Raw genomic sequence first — 18,705 nt, 5'->3', positions numbered from 1 at the left:
TATTTATATCCGTCTTTTTGATCGCGTGTTATTCCACTTTTTGTTCGGCGGTATGATAATAAAGCGTTGTTTTTTGCCTTGTTTTTTTTTTTTTTCTTACGGTGTTTACTGAAGGGGTTAACTAGTGGGGCAGTTTTATAGGTTGGGTCGTTACGGACGCGGCGATACTAAATATTTGTACTTTTATTGTTTTTTTATTTTATTTAGCTAAAGAAATGTATTTATGGGAATAATATATTTTTTTTTCTTTATTTAGGATATATATATATATATATATATTTTTTTTTTTTTTTACACACATGTGGGGAATTTTTTTTTAACTTTTTTACTTTGTCCCAGGGGGGGACATTACAGATCATTGATCTGACAGTGTGCACAGCACACGATCTGCTGTGCAGGGCTGCAGGCTTACCAAGTGTCTGCTCTGAGCAGGCACTCGGTAAGCCACCTCCCTCCCTGCAGGACCCGGATGCCGCGGCCATCTTGGATCCGGGACCTGCGGCAAGGAGGGAGGTAGGAGACCCTCGGAGCAACGCGATCACATCGCGTTGCTCCGGGGGTCTCAGGGAAGCCCGCAGGGAGCCCCTTCCCTGCGCGATGCTTCCCTATACCGCCGGTACACCGCGATCATGTTTGATCGCGGTGTGCCGGGGGTTAATGTGCCGGGGGCGGTCCATTACCGCTCCTGGGACATAGTGCCGGATGTCAGCTGCGATATGCAGCTGACACCCGGCCGCGATCGGCCGCGCTCCCCCCGTGAGCGCGGCCGATCGCGTATGACGTACTATCCCGTCGGTGGTCATACGGGCCCACCCCACCTCGACGGGATAGTACGTCTGATGTCAGAAAGGGGTTAAAGCAAAAATCCTGTTGCTCCTTTCTGCACAGTTATCTTGTTTATTTGTCCACACTTTTGTGTGCAGCAGTCCTTTTTATTGCTGGCTGCCATACTTGTCCTGAGATCATTGTAGGGAGATTGAAATTGTAGTACAGTACTTGGATTTTTTGATATATCTTCCAGACACGTTCTGCCACTTACATTGTGTTGTGTAATACACTGGGCCTGAGTTTTGGTGCAGCCCCCCCCCAAAAAAAAGGGAGATTTAAATTGCCACTAAGTGGATTTACGTCAGTTCTGTTTGTCGTAGATCTTCCAGTCACGTTCTACCATTTACATGGTGTAGTGTTATACACTGGGCCTGAGTTTGGGTGCAGTCTCCCCCCCAATAAAGGGAGATTTAAATTGCCACTAAGTGGATCTTTGTCAGTTCTATTTTTCGTATATCTGCCAGCCAAGTTCTGCCACTTACATTGTGTAGAGTAATACACTGGGCCTGATTTTTGGTGCAGCCCTGTTATGGACCTGGTGGTTAGGAGCACCCGGAATGACCTGATGAGTAAACTAGTAATCGGAACAAGCTCTGGGAAAGTGGGAACTCTGCTGACCGCAAACCCCACTCCTATCACACACACTAGAAATAGCCGTGGAGTGTACCTAACTCTCCCTAGACGCCTCTTCACAGCCTAAGAGCTAACTACCCCTAAAGATATAAATAGAAGCCTAACCTTGCCTCAGAGAAATTCCCCAAAGGTAAAGGCAGCCCCCCACATATATTGACTGTGAGTTAAGAGGAAAGTCACAAACACAGGAATGAAACAGGTTTTAGCAAAGGAGCCAGACTTCACTAAATAGTCAGAGGATAGAAAAGGGAACTATGCAGTCAGCACAAAAGACTACAAAAAACTACGCAGAATAAGCAAAAAGACTCCCCACACCGACTCACGGTGTGGAGGTGCCACTCTGCACCCCAGAGCTTCCAGCTAGCAAGGGAATATCATGATAGCAAGCTGGACTAGAAATTAGCAGTACTAAGAAATATATTCAGGAAGCAGTAATAACAAATGAACTAGCAAAGACTTAGCTTCTGCTGGAGTAGACAGGTCCTCAGAGAAGTCCAAGAGAGATCTGAACCAATACTGAAACATTGACAGCTGGCATGAAGTAACGATCTGAGTGGAGTTAAATAGGGAAGCCAGAATAGCAATAAACGAGAGCAGCTGACAAAGCTAACCTCAGTGACCAGCAGTTCCGCTCAAAGCCACCAGAGGGAGTCCAAGAGCAGAACTAACCAAAGTACCATTCATGACCACAGGAGGGAGTCCGAGAACGGAATTCACAACACAGCCCCCACCCAAAAAAGGGAGATTTAAATTGTCACTAGGTGGATCTACGTCAGTTCTGTTTGTCGGTTATCTGTTATGACCCCAATGGCAGAGGGTCTCAAAAGTACATACCAAGTCTGCAAACACAAAAAACCAGCTCATAGGGCAGTGGTAACTGGGCTGACCATATATCTAATCCTAGCACCACAAATAGCAGCAGCCGGGGAACGTGCCTACGTTGGTTCTAGATGTCTCGCGCCAGCCGGAGAACTAACTAACCCTAGAAGGGAAAAGATAGACCTTTCTTGCCTCCAGAGAAAAGACCCCAAAAGTTGGATACAAGCCCCCAACAAATAATAACGGTGAGGTAAGGAAAAAAGACAAACGTAAGAATGAACTAGATATTTAGCAAAGAGAGGCCCGCTGACTAATAGCAGAATATAGTAAGATGACTTATATGGTCAGCAAAAACCCTATCAAAATTTCCACGCTGGATATTCTAGAACCCCCGAACCGTCTAACGGCCCGGGGGGAGAACACCAGCCCCCTAGAGCTTCCAGCAAATTCAGGAATCACATTTAGTACAAGCTGGACAAAAAATAGGAGCAAAGCAAATAACCAAAAAACAAGGAAGCAGGACTTAGCTTAATTTTGCAAGATCCAAGACCAGCAGACAGGAGCAAACAGAAAGGAACTGATTACAACGATGCCAGGCACTGGACTGAGAAACCAGGAAGTTTATATAGCAACACCCCTGGACTAACGACCCAGGTGGGTGCCAAACTGAGGAAAGACAATCCCAGAGTCATATCACTAGTGACCACAAGAGGGAGCCAAAAAAGTCTAATTCACAACAGTACCCCCCCCCTTTAAGGAGGGGTCACCGAACCCTCACCAAGACCACCAGGGCGATCAGGATGAGCAGCGTGAAAGGCACGAACTAAATCGGCCGCATGCACATCAGAGGCAACCACCCAGGAATTATCCTCCTGACCATAGCCCTTCCACTTGACCAGATACTGAAGCCTCCGCCTGGAGAGACGAGAATCCAAGATCTTCTCCACCACGTACTCCAACTCGCCCTCAACCAACACCAGAGCATGAGGCTCAACAAAAGGAACCACAGGTACAACGTACCGCCGCAACAAAGACCTATGGAACACGTTGTGAATGGCAAACGACACCGGAAGATCCAAGCGAAAGGACACAGGATTAAGGATTTCCAATATCTTGTAAGGACCGATGAAGCGAGGCTTAAATTTAGGAGAGGAGACCTTCATAGGAACAAATCGAGAAGACAGCCATACCAAATCCCCAACACGAAGTCGGGGACCCACACCGCGGCGGCGGTTGGCAAAACGCTGAGCCTTCTCCTGTGACAACTTCAAGTTGTCCACCACATGATTCCAGATCCGCTGTAACCTATCCACCACAGAATCTACCCCAGGACAGTCAGAAGGCTCCACATGTCCCGAGGAAAAACGAGGATGGAAACCAGAGTTGCAGAAAAATGGCGAAACCAAAGTAGCGGAACTAGCCCGATTATTAAGGGCAAACTCAGCCAACGGCAAGAAGGTCACCCAATCATCCTGATCTGCAGAAACAAAACACCTCAAATAAGCCTCCAGAGTCAGATTAGTTCGCTCCGTTTGTCCATTAGTCTGAGGATGAAAGGCAGACGAAAACGACAAATCAATGCCCATCTTAGCACAAAAGGATCGCCAGAACCTGGAAACAAACTGGGATCCTCTGTCAGACACAATATTCTCAGGAATGCCGTGTAAACGAACCACATTCTGAAAGAACAAAGGAACCAGATCGGAAGAGGAAGGCAGCTTAGGCAAAGATACCAAATGGACCATCTTGGAAAAGCGATCACATACCACCCAGATGACAGACATGCCCTGAGACACCGGAAGATCTGAAATGAAATCCATGGAAATGTGTGTCCAAGGCCTCTTCGGGACAGGCAAGGGCAAGAGCAACCCGCTGGCACGAGAACAGCAAGGCTTAGCTCGAGCACAAGTCCCACAGGACTGCACAAATGACCACACATCCCGTGACAAGGAAGGCCACCAAAAGGACCTAGCCACCAGATCTCTGGTGCCAAAAATTCCCGGATGCCCTGCCAACACCGAGGAATGAACCTCGGAAATGACTCTGCTGGTCCACTTATCAGGAACAAACAGTCTGTCAGGTGGACAAGAGTCAGGTCTACCAGCCTGAAATCTCTGCAACACACGTCGCAAATCCGGAGAAATGGCTGACAGGATAACTCCCACTTTGAGAATACCAACTGGTTCTGCGACTCCAGGAGAGTCAGGCACAAAGCTCCTTGAAAGAGCATCAGCCTTCACATTCTTTGAACCTGGTAAATACGAGACCACAAAGTCAAAACGGGAGAAAAACAATGACCAGCGGGCCTGTCTAGGATTCAGGCGTTTAGCAGACTCGAGATACATCAGATTTTTGTGATCAGTCAAGACCACCACACGATGCTTAGCACCCTCGAGCCAATGACGCCACTCCTCAAATGCCCACTTCATGGCTAACAACTCCCGATTGCCAACATCATAATTCCGCTCAGCAGTCGAAAACTTCCTAGAGAAAAAAGCACATGGTCTCATTACAGAGCAACCAGGGCCTCTCTGCGACAAAATGGCCCCTGCCCCAATCTCAGAAGCATTCACTTCAACCTAAAAGGGAAGTGAGACATCAGGCTGGCACAAAACAGGCGCCGAAGTAAACCGGCGCTTCAACTCTTGAAAGGCTTCCACGGCTGCAGGAGCCCAGTTAGCAACATCAGAACCTTTCTTGGTCATATCCGTCAAAGGTTTAACAACGCTAGAAAAATTAGCGATAAAACGACGGTAGAAGTTAGCAAAACCCAAGAACTTCTGAAGACTCTTAACTGACGTGGGTTGAGTCCAATCATGAATAGCTCGGACCTTGACTGGGTCCATCTCCACCGCAGAAGGGGTAAAAATAAAACCCAAAAAGGGAACCTTCTGTACTCCAAAGAGACACTTTGAGCCCTTAACAAACAAAGCATTCTCACGCAAAACCTGAAACACCATCCTGACCTGCTCTACATGCGAGTCCCAATCATCAGAAAAAACCAGAATATCATCCAGATAAACAATCATAAATTTATCCAGATACTTCCGGAAAATATCATGCATAAAGGACTGAAACACTGAAGGAGCATTAGAGAGCCCGAAAGGCATCACCAAGTACTCAAAATGACCTTCGGGCGTATTAAATGCAGTTTTCCATTCATCTCCTTGCTTAATGCGCACAAGGTTGTACGCACCACGAAGATCTATCTTGGTGAACCACTTGGCACCTTTAATCCAGGCAAACAAGTCCGACAACAGAGGCAAAGGATACTGAAATTTAACAGTGATTTTATTCAGAAGCCGATAGTCAATATAAGGTCTCAAAGATCCGTCCTTCTTGGCCACAAAAAAGAATCCCGCACCAAGAGGGGAAGAGGATGGACGGATATGCCCCTTCTCCAGAGATTCCTTGATATACGAACGCATTGCGGTATGCTCAGGTACAGACAGATTAAATAATCTTCCCTTAGGAAATTTACTACCTGGAATCAAATCTATAGCGCAGTCACAGTCCCTATGAGGAGGAAGAGCACTGGACCTGGACTCGCTGAATACATCCTGGTAATCAAACAAATACTCAGGAACTTCCGAAGGAGTAGAGGAAGCAATAGACACCGGCGAGGAATCACCATGAATTCCCTGACAGCCCCAACTTGACACAGACATTGCCTTCCAATCCAAGACTGGATTATGGGTCTGTAACCATGGCAGACCCAAAACGACCAAATCATGCATTTTATGCAGAACAAGAAAACGAATCACCTCCCGATGTTCAGGAGTCATGCACATGGTTACCTGTGTCCAAAACTGCGGATTATTTTCCGCCAATGGCGTAGCATCAATACCTCTAAGAGGGATAGGATTTACCAACGGCTCAAGAACAAAACCACAGCGCTTGGCAAACGACAGATCCATAAGACTCAGGGCAGCACCTGAATCCACAAACGCTATAACAGGGTAGGAGGACAATGAGCAAATTAAAGTCACAGACAAAATAAATTTAGGTTGCAAATTACCAATGGCGACAGGACTAACAACCCTAGTTAGGCGTTTAGAGCATGCTGATATAACATGTGTAGAATCACCACAGTAAAAACACAACCCATTCTGACGTCTATGATTTTTCCATTCATTTCTAGTCTGAATTCTACCACATTGCATTAAATCATGTGTTTGTTCAGACAACACCACCAGAGGATTCGCGGCTTTGCGCTCCCGCAAACGCCGGTCAATTTGAATAGCCAGCGCCATGGAATCATTCAGACCTGTAGGAATGGAGAAACCCACCATCACATTCTTAATGGCTTCAGAAAGGCCATTTCTGAAATTTGCGGCCAGAGCACACTCATTCCACTGAGTAAGCACGGACCATTTCCGAAATTTTTGGCAATACACTTCAGCTTCATCCTGACCCTGAGAAATAGCCAGCAAGGCTTTTTCTGCCTGAATTTCAAGATTGGGTTCCTCGTAAAGCAATCCGAGCACCAGAAAAACCGCATCAATATTTGCCAATGCCGGATCTCCTGGCGCTAGCGAGAAGGCCCAATCCTGAGGGTCGCCCCGTAAGAAAGAGATAACAATTTTTACTTGCTGAGCTGAGTCTCCAGATGAACGGGGTCTCAGAGATAGAAACAATTTACAATTATTCCTGAAATTCCTAAACTTAAATCGGTCTCCAGAGAACAGTTCAGGAATAGGTATTTTAGGTTCAGACATTGGACTACTGGTAACAAAATCTTGTATGCCCTGCACACGAGCAGCAAGCTGATCCACACTTGTAATCAAAGTCTGGACATTCATGTCTGCAGCAAGCACAAGCCACTCAGAGGTAAAGGGGAGGAAAAAAGAGAGGAAAGAAAAAAAAAAAAAAAAAACTCAGACTTTCCTTTCTTGTAATCCCACTTCTGCAATGCATTAAACATTCAACCTTGGCCTGGCATACTGTTATGACCCCAATGGCAGAGGGTCTCAAAAGTACATACCAAGTCTGCAAACACAAAAAAACAGCTCATAGGGCAGTGGTAACTGGGCTGACCATATATCTAATCCTAGCACCACAAATAGCAGCAGCCGGGGAACGTGCCTACGTTGGTTCTAGACGTCTCGCGCCAGCCGGAGAACTAACTAACCCTAGAAGGGAAAAGATAGACCTTTCTTGCCTCCAGAGAAAAGACCCCAAAAGTTGGATACAAGCCCCCAACAAATAATAACGGTGAGGTAAGGAAAAAAGACAAACGTAAGAATGAACTAGATATTTAGCAAAGAGAGGCCCGCTGACTAATAGCAGAATATAGTAAGATGACTTATATGGTCAGCAAAAACCCTATCAAAATTTCCACGCTGGATATTCTAGAACCCCCGAACCGTCTAACGGCCCGGGGGGAGAACACCAGCCCCCTAGAGCTTCCAGCAAAATCAGGAATCACAATTAGTACAAGCTGGACAAAAAATAGGAGCAAAGCAAATAACCAAAAAACAAGGAAGCAGGACTTAGCTTAATTTTGCAAGATCCAAGACCAGCAGACAGGAGCAAACAGAAAGGAACTGATTACAACGATGCCAGGCACTGGACTGAGAAACCAGGAAGTTTATATAGCAACACCCCTGGACTAACGACCCAGGTGGGTGCCAAACTGAGGAAAGACAATCCCAGAGTCATATCACTAGTGACCACAAGAGGGAGCCAAAAAAGTCTAATTCACAACAGTTATCTGCCAGCCACGTTCTGCCACTTACACTGTGAAGTGTTATACACTGGGCCTGAGTTTGGGTGCAGTTTTTCCCCCAAAAAAGGGAGATTTAAATTGCCACTAAGTGGATCTGTCAGTTCTCTTTGTCGTTTGTCTGCCAGCCACGTTCTGCCACTTACATTGTGTAGTGTAATACACTGGGCCTGAGTTTTGGTGCAGCCCCCCCCCCCAAAAAAAAAGGGAGATTTAAATTGCCACTAAGTGGATCTACGTCAGTTCTGTTTGTCGTAGATCTTCCAGCCACGTTCTGCCATTTACATGGTGTAGTGTTATACACTGGGCCTGAGTTTGGGTGCAGTCTCCCCCCCAGAAAAGGGAGATTTAAATTGCCACTAAGTGGATCTACGTCAGTTCTGTTTGTCGTACATCTTCCAGCCATGTTCTGCCACTTATATTGTGTAGTGTTATACACTGGGCCTGAGTTTGGGTGCAGTCTCCCTCCCAAAAAAAGGCAGATTTATATTGCCACTAAGTGGATCTACGTCAGTTCTATTTGTCGTATATCTTCCAGCCACATTCTGCCACTTGCATTGTGTAGTGTAATACACTGGGCATGAGTTTTGGTGCAGTCTTCCCCCAAAAAAGGGAGAATTAAATTGCCACTAAGTGGATCTACGTCAGTTCTGTTTGTGGTATATCTGCCAGCCACGTTCTGCCACTTACATTGTGTAGTGTAATACACTGGGCCTGAGTTTTGGTGCAGCCCCCAAAAAAGGGAGATTTAAATTGTCACTAAGAGGATCTTCTGCAGTTATGTTTGTCGTATATCTTCCAGCCACGTTCTGCCACTTACATTGTGTAGTGCTATGCAATGGGCCTGAGTTTGGGTGCAGTCTTCCCCCCAAAAACGGAGATTTAAATTGCCACTAAGTGGATCTACGTCAGTTCTGTTTGTCGTATATCTTCCAGCCACGTTCTGCCTTTTACATTGTGTTGTACTATACACTGTGCCTGAGTTTTGGTGCAGTCTCCCCCCCAAAAAATGGAGATTTAAATTGCCACTAAGTGGATCTACGTCAGTTCTGTTTGTCGTATATCTGCCAGCCACGTTCTGCCACTTACATTGTGTAGTGTAATCCACTGGGCCTGAGTTTTGGTGCAGCCCCCCCCCAAAAAAAGGATATTTAAATTGCCACTAAGTGGATCTACTTCAGTTCTGTTTGTCGTATATCTTCCAGCCACGTTCTGCCACTTACATTGTGTAGTGTAATACACTGGGACTGAGTTTTGGTGCAGTCTCCCCCCCAAAAAAGGGAGATTTAAATTGCCACTAAGTAGATCTACGTCAGTTCTGTTTGTTGTTTATCTACCAGCCACATTCTGCCACTTACATTGTGCAGTGTAATACACTGGGCCTGAGTTTTGGTGCAGTCTCCCCCCAAAAAAAGGGAGATTTAAATTGCCACTAAGTGGATCTACGTCAGTTCTGTTTGTCGTATATCTGCCAGCCACGTTCTGCCACTTACATTGTGTAGTGTTATACACTGGGCCTGAGTTTGGGTGCAGTCTTTCCCGCAAAAAAGGGAGATTTAAATTGCCACTAAGTGGATCTACGTCAGTTCTGTTTGTCATTTATCTGCCAGCCACGTTCTGCCACTTACATTGTGTAGTGTAATACACTGGGCCTGAGTTTTGGTGCAGTCTCCCCCCAAAAAAAGGGAGATTTAAATTGCCACTAAGTGGATCTACGTCAGTTCTGTTTGTCGTATATCTGCCAGCCACGTTCTGCCACTTACATTGTGTAGTGTTATACACTGGGCCTGAGTTTGGGTGCAGTCTTTCCCGCAAAAAAGGGAGATTTAAATTGCCACTAAGTGGATCTACGTCAGTTCTGTTTGTCATTTATCTGCCAGCCACGTTCTGCCACTTACATTGTGTAGTGTAATACACTGGGCCTGAGTTTTTGTGCAGTCTCCCCCCCAAAAAAAGGGAGATTTAAATTGCCACTAAGTGGATCTACGTCACTTCTGTTTGTCGTATATATCTGCCAGCCATGTTCTGCCACTTACATTGTGTAGTGTTATACACTGGGCCTGAGTTTGGGTGCAGTCTTTCCCTCAAAAAAGGGAGATTTAAATTGCCACTAAGTGGATCTACGTCAGTTCTGTTTGTCGTTTATCTGCCAGCCACTTTCTGCCACTTACATTGTGTAGTGTAATACACTGGGCCTGAGTTTTGATGCAGTCTCTGTTGTGAATTCCGTTCTCAGGCTCCCTCCTGTGGTCATGAGTGGTACTGTGTGAGTTTGTTCTTGGGCTCCCTCTGGTGGCCTTTAGCGATATGGCTGGTCTTGGCTGGGCTCAGCTGTTTCATCTCCTGCTAGGCTGGGCCTATTTAACTCACCTGGACCTTTACTTGTCGCCTGCTGTCGGTGTATTCAGTCCTGATCCTGTGCTCTCCTGAATATTCCTTGTGACCAGTCTCCTGCTATGAGAAGCTAAGTTTGCTTGTTCAGTTTCTCATTATTTCCTTGAAAACGTTTCTCATTATATTATGAGTTCAGCCCAGCTTGCTTTTATGTGATTTTTTGCTTGCTGGTTAGTTCTGGGGTGCAGAGTGTGCCCCTCACATCGTGAGTCGGTGTGGGGGTTCTTGTATTCTCTGCGTGGTTTACTTTTGATAGTTTTTGTACTGACCGCACAGACACCTATCTATTTTCTGCCTATCTAGTATTACCGGGCCTCATTTGCTAAATCTGTTTCATCTCTACGTTTGTGTTTTCCCCTTGACTCACCGTTATTATTTGTGGGGGGCTATCTAAAACTTTGGGGTACATTTCTCTGAGGCTAGTGAGGTCTTTGCTTTCTCTCTAGGGGTAGTCAGTTTCTCAGGCTGTGACGAGACGTCTAGGTTTTCAGGTAACGTTCCACAGCTGCCTTTAGTGTGTTTGGATAGGATCAGGATTGCGGTCAGTATAGCTTCCACATCCCCATAACTTGTCCTATATACTCAGGGTATATTTGTCAGGTCAGTTTGAGATCCTACCACCAGGATCATAACAAGTCTCCCGCCAAAAAAGGGAGATTTAAATTGCCACTAAGTGGATCTACGTCAGTTCTGTTTGTCGTATACCTGCCAGCCACATTCTGCCACTTACATTGTGTAGTGTTATACACTGGGCCTGAGTTTTGGTTCAGTCTTCCCAAAATAAAAAGGGAGATTTAAATTCTCAACAAGTTTATACACACCTTCTTCCTTGTTTTACAGTACCATATATCGTTTGTTATTTTGGTTAAATTTTCCCAAAAATGAGGAAGTCTGGTGGAAGAGGTCATGGTCAGTCGTTGCCAGCTGGTACTGATGGTGGTGGAGCATCTGGTGGTAGTGCGAAAAGCAAAATAGCACCTAAGGCTGGAGGTGTTGAGCCAGCATCATCGTCTGGCTACACAAGGCCTTGAAGGCTCCCTTATCTGGGAGTAGGAAAACCGCTTTTAAAGCCGGAGCAGCAGGAAAAAGTTTTGGCTTTCCTTGCTGACTCAGCCTCTAGCTCTTTTGCCTCCTCTTCAGGAAGTTCCAAATTTAAAAGCAGTGAGTTGTCAGTGGATGGTCCCGGTCAGGAACAAGTCACTTCCTTGTGTCCTTCACCCAAACCAAAAGTGAAGGATGCGTCAGGTGACATAACAGGTTACTCCATGGAGCTCTTTACACATACCATGCCTGGGTTAGAAAGGGAAATTGTTAGCAGCCCATTACAAGATGAATCGGACATGGAGTGCACTGATGCACAGCCACAGCTAGATTATTATGCTGTTCCATTGACTCAGATCACTACATTGCCCTCGCAGTGTACTGAGCCAGAATCTGACCCTGATTAGACTATGGTGCCCCGTCCCGAATGCTATAGCACCTTACACGGTGACACAGAGCACATGACATTGAAGAGGAGGTGATAGATGACCCAGTTGTTGACCCAGATTGGCAGCCATTGGGGGAAGAGGTTTCCACTGATAGTAGCTCAGAAGTGGAGGAGGATGATCCGCAGCAGCCATCTACATCGCAACAGCTTTCATCTGGCAGGTGCATCTCAGGCCAAAAACGTTTGTCAACCAAAAAAACAGTTTTAGGACAGCGTGGCCATCTGGTGAAAGTAGCACAGAATGCAATGCCTGAAAAGGTATTCAATAGTAGGACGAGTGGAGTGTGGCAATTTTTTAACTAAGATCTGAATGATCAGTGCAAAGTTATCTGTAAGAAATGCTCAAAGACCTTTAGCAGAGGGAAGAATCACCAAAATTTAAATACAACGTGCATGCGTAGACATTTAACCTGCATGCACTTGCAAGCCTGGGCTAACTACCAAATGTCCCGTACCATGGGTGCACCTGCTCAGAATGAATGTAGTCAGCAATGCTACATTGCTTCCCTTACTGTAAGCCCACCGGTTAGGACACCACCAGCAGCAAATGTGGGGGTATCGTCGCAAAGCCAAATCAGTCAGGGAATCACAAAGTTCTTGGTAGGAAACACTGTATGTAGGCCAACATCAAGAATACCATCACCAACCCTCTCTCAATCTGCCATGTCCACCACCACCCCTGTTAGTTCCACCATATGCAGCTCTCCAGTCCAGCTCACCCTACAAGAGACTCTCGTTAGGAAAAGGAAGTACTCATCCTCTCATCCGCGTACACAGGCTTTGAACGCTCACATTGCTAGATTAATCTTGTTAGAGATGATGCCCTAATGGTTGGTTGAAAGTGAAGCTTTCAAAGCCCTGATGGCCTACGCAGTACCACGCTATGACCTACCGAGTCGACACTTCTTTGCAAGAAAAGCCATCCCAGCCCTCCACCAGCATGTCAAAGACCGCATTGTCCATGCACTCAGGCTATCAGTCAGTAGAAAGGTGCACCTCACAACAGATGCATGGACCAGTAGGCATGGCCAGGGATGTTACGTGTCCATTAAGGCGCACTGGGTTAATGTGGTGGATGCAGGGTCCACAGGGGACAGCCACAGTGGGACAGTTCTGCCTTGCCCACGGTCTAGGAAACAGTTGGCTGTAGGCGTTCGCCACCCCTCCTCCTCCTCCTCCTCCGGAAGGAAAAGCTCATCCACAGAGCACAGTCGCACGACCACTCCATCCACAGCTGCTAGTGTTGCACACGAGGTGTCCCATTATGGAACAGCTAGTGGTAAGCGTCAGCAGGCTGTGTTGGAAATGAAGTGTTTGGGCGACAACAGACACACCGCGGAAGTACTGGCCGAGAACTTGCAGCAAGAAAGTCAGTCATGGCTGGGCAGTGTACATCTTGAGGCAGGCAAGGTAGTTAGTGATAACGGAAGGAATTTTATGGCTGCCATAGCCCTTTCAGAACTGAAACACATACCTTGCCTGGCTCACACCTTGAACCTGGTGGTGCAGTGCTTCCTGAAAAATCATCCGGGGTTACCAGCCCTGCTCCTGAAGGTGCGAAGACTTTGCTCACACATCCGCCGGTCGCCCGTACACTCCAGCTGTATGCTGAACCATAAGCGATCGCTGAATCTTCCCCAGTACCGCCTAATAATCGACGTTGCAACAAGGTGGAACTCCACACTGCACATGCTTCAGAGGCTGTGCGAACAGAGGCATGCTGTAATGTATTTGTGGGAGGATACACATACATGGGCAGGCAGTTGGATGGCAGACATGGAGTTGTCTGGTGTGCAGTGGTCGAAGCTACAAGACCTCTGTTAAGTCCTTCAGTGTCTTGAGGAATGCACATGGCTGTTAAGTGCAGATGATGCCATCATAAGCATGAGCATCCCACTAATATGTCTGCTGATGCAAAGTTTGATGCACATTAAGGAGCAGGCATCTGCAGCCGAGGAGGAGGGAAGCCTTGATGACAGTCAGCCATTGTCTGCTTAGGAAACTCTCCTGGACGAGGTGGCGAACGAAGAGAAGGAGGAGGAGGATGATGGGGATGAATATTTATGGGAGGAGGATGCTTCTCAGGGGGCAATAGAAACTGGTGGCATTGCAAGGTCAGGTACAGGGTTTTTGCGGGACACAAGTGATGTTGATTTGCAAGAAAGTGCTCCTCAACCCAGCACAAGCAGTGAATTGACACCTGGAACATTGGCCCACATGGCTGAGTATGCCTTGCGTATCCTAAAAAGGGACCCCTGCATTATCAAAATGATGACCGATGACGATAAATGGTTGGCCTGCCTCCTGGATCCACGATATAAAGGAAAATTACAAAATATCATGCCACATGAGAACCTTGAGCAAATATTGGCTACCAAACAAGCAACTCTTGTAGACCGTTTGGTTCAGGCATTCCCAGCACACAGCGGTGGTGATGGCTCTCACACGAGCCGTAGGGGCAACATGGCAGAGGTGTTAGAGATGCACAAATCTGAAGTGGCGTTTGATAGAGGGGTTTTATGACCTGGTTGTGGAGTGATTTTGCAATGACCGCTGACACGACGGGTACTGCTGCATCGATTCAAAGTGACAGGAGACAGCATTTGTCCAGTATGGTTAAGAACTATTTTTCCTCCATTATCAATGTTCTCCCTCACAGGTCATTCCCCTTTGATTACTGGGCATCTAAAATAGACACCAGGCCTGAATTGGCAGAATATGCATTACAGGATCTCGCTTGCCCAGCTGCTAGTGTGCTATCAGAGAGAGTCTTCAGTGCTGCTGGTTCAATACTGACCGAAAAAAGGACTCGTCTGGCTACCCAAAATGTTGATGATCTAACCTTCATTAAAATGAACCAATCATGGATTTCAAATTATTTTGCCCCACCTTCCCCTGCTGACACGTAGCTTGCAGTTTTTGGAAATAAATAAATAAATAAATGGAAAATGTGCATGATTTGAATGGAAACATGCATGATAAAACAGTTTCGGAGGCCGGATTCATCATTTCACATCTCAGTTTCATCCGTTTTTTGCCGGATCCGTCCCTGTGCGTTTTTTCGCTGGACAGAAAAAACGTTCCTCTGTATGTGTTTTCTGTCCAGCGGAAACAGATTTTTTGATGGATCCTGCAAAAAATGGATGAAACGTATGGCCATCAGGCACAATCCGTCGTTTTGGGAAAAAAACGGATCCTGCAAATGTGCTCGCAGGATGCGTATTTTTACTAGTTCTTCCCCCGGAAGAAGGCATATAGCGCCGAAACGCGCGTTGGGGACGGTGGCACCGCAGAACTCCAGAACTCACTCAGGTAATACATTTATATTACTCCATGACCTTATTGGTTCCAACTCGCTCTCAGCCTTAAGGGTGGTTTACAGCCCCCCTTGTACACCTTCATTTGTCTTTTGTGATTATGCACTATCTTTTGGGAGTCTTTGAGCAGTTTTTTACTATTCTAGTCTATGCCTGACTGGGTTCTGTTTTCTGTGGTGCCATCTACTAATGGTTCACCTTGTCATATCCCTGTTTTACTATTCATGTTTGTCCTTGTTATATTGTTCTCAATAAACTTCTGCTACTTTTAATATTATTTTTGTCATGGTGTTATGTTCTTATATGATTCTCTGTATTTTTACTAGTGTTGAGCATTCCGATACCGCAAGTATCGGGTGTCGGCCGATATTTGCTGTATCGGAATTCCGATACCGAGTTCCGATATTTAAGTGATATTAAGTGATATCGGAAATCGGAATCGGAAGTTCCCAGCCCTGGGATCCATATTCATGTAAAAAATAAAGAATAAAAATAAAAAATATGGATACACTCACCCGTCTGGCGGCCGCTGGACCTTACCGATGTAACCGGCAGCCTCCGTTCCTAAGAATGCAGTGAGTTTAGGACCTGCGATGACGTTGCGGCTTGTGATTGGTCGCGTGAGCGGTCACATGAGCGGTCACGCGACCAATCACAAGCTGCGACGTCATCGAAGGTCCTTCACTGCTCATTCTTAGGAACGGAGGGTGCCGGTTACATCGATAAGGTCCAGGGGCCGCCGGAGGGGTGAGTATATCCATATTTTTTATTTTAATTCTTTATTTTTTACATGAATATGGATCCCAGGGCCTGAAGGAGAGTTTCCTCTCCTTCAGACCCTGGGAACCATCCAGGATACCTTCCGATACTGTCCCATTGACTTGCATTGATATCGGGTATCGGTATTGGCAATATCCGTTATTTTTTTGATATCAGCCGATACCATCCGATACCGATACCTTTGAGTATGGGAAGGTATCGCTCAACACTAATTTTTACCCATAACTTGTACTAGCGACGGATGGCCACACGTCGCGTCCATCGTGCAACTGATCCGTCGTGTTTTGGTGGACCGTCGGCATGAAAAAACATTCAAGTGAAAGTTTTTTTGTTTGTCGTGTCCGCCTTTTTCTACGGCGCATGCACGGCTGAAACTCCGCCCCCTCCTCCCCAGACTTCACAATGGGCAGTGGATGCGTTGAAAAACTGCATCCGCTGCCCACGTCGTGCACAAATTTCACAACGTGCGTTGGTACGTCGGCCCGACTCATAGCGACGGACCCGTACCGATGCAAGGGTGAAAGAGCGTTGAATTTAAAAAAAATGGAAAAAATGGCGTGGGCTCCCACAAAATTTTCTGTGCCTGAGGGGGAAAGCCCACGGCCAGGGGCCAATATTTGTAGCCTGCTATGAATATCAGCTCGCAGCTGTCTGCATAGCCTTTACTGGCTATTAAAATAGGACCTACAAAAATGACGTGGGGCCCCCCTATATTTTAGAGCCAGAAAGGCTACGCAGACAGCTGCGGGCTGATATTCATAGCCTAGAGAGGGGCCATGGATATTGTCTGTTGTGAATTCCGTTCTCGGACTTCCTCCTGTGGTCATGAATGGTACTTTGGTTAGTTCTGCTCTTGGATTCCCTCTGGTGACTTTGAGCGGAACTGCTGGTCACTGAGGTTGGCTTTGTCAGCTGCTCTCGTTTATTGCTATGCTGGCTTCCCTATTTAACTCCACTCAGATCATTACTTCATGCCAGCTGTCAATGTTTCAGTATTGGTTCAGATCTCTCTTGGACTTCTCTGAGGACCTGTCTACTCCAGCAGAAGCTAAGTCTTTGCTAGTTCAATTGTTGTTACTGCTTCCTGAATATATTTCTTAGTACTGCTAATTTCTAGTCCAGCTTGCTATCATGATATTCCCTTGCTAGCTGGAAGCTCTGGGGTGCAGAGTGGCACCTCCACACCGTGAGTCGGTGTGGGGAGTCTTTTTGCTTACTCTGCGTGTTTTTTTGTAGTTTTTTGTGCTGACCGCATAGTTCCCTTTTCTATCCTCTGACTATTTAGTGAAGTCTGGCCTCCTTTGCTAAAAACTGTTTCATTCCTGTGTTTGTGACTTTCCTCTTAACTCACAGTCAATATATGTGGGGGGCTGCCTTTACCTTTGGGGAATTTCTCTGAGGCAAGGTTAGGCTTCTATTTCTATCTTTAGGGGTAGTTAGCTCTTAGGCTGTGAAGAGGCATCTAGGGAGAGTTAGGTACGCTCCACGGCTATTTCTAGTGTGTGTGATAGGAGTAGGGTTTGCGGTCAGCAGAGTTCCCACTTTCCCAGAGCTTGTTCCGATTACTAGTTTACTCATCAGGTCATTCCGGGTGCTCCTAACCACCAGGTCCATAACAGTACAGCTGGCCAACAAAGTGTTAATGCATCTCAAAAGAGGGATAAGAGAAGTTCTGAACCCATTTTTTTTTCTTTGCAGTGTGTTTTGTCTCTCTTTTCCCCTTAATCTCTGGGTGGTTAAGGACTCAGGTGTAGATATGGATATTCAAGGTCTGTCCTCTTGTGTGGATCATCTCACTGCAAGAGTACAAAGCATTCAAGATTATGTAGTTCAGAATCCGATGTTAGAGCCTAGAATTCCAATTCCTGATTTGTTTTCTGGGGATAGATCTAAGTTTCTGAATTTCAAAAATAATTGTAAACTGTTTCTTGCTTTGAAACCCCGCTCCTCTGGTGACCCCATTCAGCAAGTAAAAATTATTATTTCTTTGTTGCATGGCGACCCTCAAGACTGGGCATTCCCCTTGCGCCAGGAGCTCCTGCATTGCTTAATGTAGATGCGTTTTTTCTGGCGCTTGGATTGCTTTATGACGAACCAAATTCAGTGGATCAGGCAGAGAAAATCTTGCTAGCTTTGTGTCAGGGTCAGGATGAAGCGGAGATATATTGTCAGAAGTTTAGAAAATGGTCTGTGCTTACTCAATGGAATGAGTGTGCCCTGGCAGCAATTTTTAGAAAGGGTCTTTCTGAAGCCCTTAAGGATGTTATGGTGGGATTCCCCACGCCTGCTGGTCTGAATGAATCAATGTCCTTGTCCATCCAAATTGATCGGTGTTTGCGTGAGCGCAAAAATTGTGCACCATTTGGCGGTGTCCTCTGAGCAGAGGCCTGACCTTATGCAATGTGATAGAACTTTGACCAGAACTGAACGGCAAGAACACAGACGTCAGAATAGGCTGTGTTTTTACTGTGGTGACCCCACTCATGCTATCTCTGATTGTCCTAAGCGCACTAAGCGGTTCGCTAGGTCTGTCACCATTGGTACTGTACAGCCTAAATTTCTTTTGTCTGTTACTCTGATTTGCTCTTTGTCATCCTACTCGGTTATGGCATTTGTGGATTCAGGCGCTGCCCTGAATTTGATGGACTTGGAGTTTGCCAGGCACTGTGGTTTTTTCTTGGAGCCTTTGCAGTATCCTATTCCATTAAGGGGAATTGATG

At 46.2% G+C, this 18,705-nt stretch overlaps 1 long non-coding RNA gene across 1 annotated transcript in view; it reads left to right on the top strand.

The window, feature by feature from the left end:
• LOC143773849 (uncharacterized) overlaps window positions 1-18,705 on the top strand; it is a 931,701-nt gene that overhangs the window by 555,091 nt on the left and 357,905 nt on the right. The gene's annotated exons all lie outside the window — the stretch shown is intronic.

This window comes from Ranitomeya variabilis, chromosome 5, assembly GCF_051348905.1.
Source record: "Ranitomeya variabilis isolate aRanVar5 chromosome 5, aRanVar5.hap1, whole genome shotgun sequence".
Classification (NCBI taxonomy): domain Eukaryota; kingdom Metazoa; phylum Chordata; class Amphibia; order Anura; family Dendrobatidae; genus Ranitomeya; species Ranitomeya variabilis.
The sequence above is the reverse complement of the archived record's forward strand: the minus strand, read 5'-3'. Positions and strand labels throughout refer to the sequence as shown.